The following is a 3463-nucleotide window of genomic DNA, read 5'->3' on the forward strand; positions in this document are numbered from 1 at the left end:
GCCCCCGGCCTCGTCGCCCCCTCCGTATACTCGCGGTGTTTTTTTTTATCGAGAGGGGGCGGCGAGGGAGGACCTGATGTTCCATGCTAGTTTTATGACAATACTTACATGTTTTGTTCACACTTTATATCATTTTTATGCATTTTCTGGAACTAACCTATTAACAAGATGCCAAAGTGTCAGTTCCTGTTTTCTGCTGTTTTTGGTTCCAGAAATCTTACACAGGAAATATTCTTGGAATTGGACGAAACGAATGCCCAAGGCCTTATTTTCCACGGAAGGTTCCAGAGCACCGAAGAGGGGCCAGAGGGGAGCCAAGGGGGCCCCACCCCACATGGCGGCGCGGCTAAGGGGGGGGGGCGCGCCCCCTATGGTGTTGGTCCCTCGGGACCCCTCCGAGGCTGCCCTTCCGCCTATATATATCCCCGTCGCGAAAACCCTAAATCAACCAGTCATATTCCACGAAGAGTTCCGTAGCCGCCGCCATCGCGAAGACAAGTTTCGGGGGACAGAATCTCTGTTCCGGCACGCCGCCGGGACGGGGAATTGCCCCCGGAGTCATCTCCATCGACACCACCGCCATCTTCATTGCCGTTGCTGTCTCCTATGATGAGGAGGGAGTAGTTCTCCCCCGAGGCTGAGGGCTCTACCGGTAGCTATGTGGTTCATCTCTCTCTCCCATGGTGTGATCTTTATGTGATCATGAGCTTTGTATCACTATTAATCTATGTGCTACTCTAGTGATGTTATTAAAGTAGTCTATTCCTCCTCCATGATGTAAAGTTGACAGTGTGTGCATCATGTAGTACTTGGCGTAGGTTATGATTGTGATCTCTTGTAGATTATGAAGTTAACTATTACTATGATAGTATTGATGCGATCTATTCCCCCTTTCATAGCTATTGTTGACAGTGTGTATGCTATGTTAGTACTCGGTCTAAATTGCAACGGTCTATTATGCACTCTAGAGGTTACTTTAATATGAACTCCGGATGTTGTGGAGCCTGTTTACTCCGGCTTGAGGTGTGCTCTTGTAGCCCTACACAATGAATGGTGTTTGTTATCCAACAAGAGAGTGTTTGAAAGTAGCACAAGTGAGGAGAAGTTATTTATTTATTATGTGATCATTGTTGAGAGTGTCCACTAGTGAAAGTATGATCCCTAGGCCTTGTTTCTAAACATTGAAACACCGTTTCCAACATGTTCTGCTACATGTTTGCTTGCTGCCATGTTTATTTCAGATTGTAATTACTACTTACAATCATCCATATTACTTGTATTTCACTATCTCTTCGCCGAACTAGTGCACCTATACATCTGACAAGTGTATTAGGTATGTTGGGGACACAAGAGACTTCTTGTATCTTAATTGCAGGGTTGCTTGAGAGGAATATCTTTGACCTCTACCTCCCTGAGAGTTCGATAAACCTTGGGTGATTCACTTAAGGGAAACTTGCTGCTGTTCTACAAACCTCTGCTCTTGGAGGCCCAACACTGTCTACAGGAATAGAAGCGTGCGTAGACATCAAGCTATTTTTCTGGCGCCGTTGCCGGGGAGGTAAGGTAAAAGGTATTCACATCCTCCGACTACTAAGCTATTTCCTAGCACTGTTGCTGGTGTGTGAGTGCTCGAAGCTATTTCCTTTAGATCCTGCAATTATATCTTTTTGTTTCTTGTTTTTATTTTCACTAGTTAGGCTTAATGGAAAACAACAACAAAATTAGAGATCTTTATGAACTTTATCTTGTATTAGGACATGATGTGTTTGAAGAGAGAATTAAAAAACCCATGGAACTTTGTTTGCAAAATAGTTGTAGCAATGTTATTAGCATGAACTCTTTGAACACTATTATTGCTAATGCTATGGAAGAATTTAAGCTTGGGGAGGTCGGTTTTGATGAAAATGATCTTTTTAGTCCCCCAAGTTTTGAGGAGAAAATTTACTTTGATGATACCTTGCCTCCCATTTATGATGATTATAATGATAGTGGTATTTTGGTGCCACCTACTATGGAGGATAAAGTTTATTATGATTATACCATGCCTGCAATTTATGAATATGATATTTTCAGTCCACCTACTAGGAGAAAATTAATTATGATTACAATTTGCCTCCTATATATGATGATTATGGTGATGAGAATAATAATGATGGCTATCTTATTGAATTTGCTCCCACTACAATTAATAGTAATGACTATGCTTATGTGGAGAGTAATAATTTTATGCATGTAGCTCGTGATAAGAATGTTTCATGTGATAGTTATATTGTCGAGTTTGTTCATGATGCTACTGAAAGTTATTATGAGAGAGGGAAACATGGTTATATGCATCTTAATAATATTAAGTTTCCCCTCTTTATGTTGAGAATATTGAAGTTGCGCTTGTGTTGCCTTTCTATGCTTGTTGCATTATGCTTACATGACTTGTTTATTTACAAGATTCCTTTTCATAGGAAGTGGGTTAGGCTTAAATGTGTTTTGAATTTGCTTCTTGATGCTCTCTTTTGCTTCAACTCTTATTTCTTGCAAGAGCATCATTAAAATTATTGAGCCCATCTTAATGGCTATAAAAAGAAAGCACTTCTTGGGAGATAACCCATGTTTTTATTTTGCTACTGTTTTGTTGTGTCTTGGAAGTTGTTACTACTGTAGCAACATCTCCTTATATTTATTTTATTGCATTATTGTGCCAAGTAAAGTCTCTAATAGAAGGTTGATACTAGATTTGGATTTCTGCGCAGAAACAGATTTGCTGTCTGTCACAAATCCGTGTTTTTATCTCTGTAGAAGAATCAAAAAAATCAGCCAAAAATCATGAATGATCCTCAGATATGTACGCAACTTTCATTAGTTTTGAGTTTTTCCATCTGAGCAAGTTAAGTGCCTCGGAAAAATTCGCCTTTACGGACTGTTCTGTTTTGACAGATTCTTCCTTTTATTTCACATTGCCTCTTTTACTGTGTTGAGTGGATTTCTTTGTTCCATTAACTTTCAGTAGCTTTGGAAAATGTCCAAAAGTGTTAAGAATGATTGTGTCCTCTCTGAACATGTGAATTTTTGATTATGCACTAACCCTCTAATGAGTTTATTTTGAGTTTGGCGTGGAGGAAGTTTTCAAGGGTCAAGAGAGGAGGATGATATAATGTGATCAAGAAGAGTGAAAAGTCTAAGCTTGGGGATGCCCCCGTGGTTCATCACTGCATATTTCAAGAAGACTCAAGCATCTAAGCTTGGGGATGCCCAAGGCATCCCCTTCTTCATCGACAACTTATCAGGTCACCTCTAGTGAAACTATATTTTTATTCCGTCACATCTTATGTACTTTACTTGGAGCGTCTGTTTGCTTTTATTTTTGTTTCTATTTGAATAAATTCAGATCCTAGCAATCCATGTGTGGGAGAGAGACACACTCCGCTTTTTCATTTGAACACTAGTGTTCTTCGCTTTTACTTTTAATGTT

The sequence above is a fragment of the Lolium perenne genome, chromosome 5 (assembly GCF_019359855.2).
Source record: "Lolium perenne isolate Kyuss_39 chromosome 5, Kyuss_2.0, whole genome shotgun sequence".
In the NCBI taxonomy this organism is placed as follows: Eukaryota; Viridiplantae; Streptophyta; class Magnoliopsida; order Poales; family Poaceae; genus Lolium; species Lolium perenne.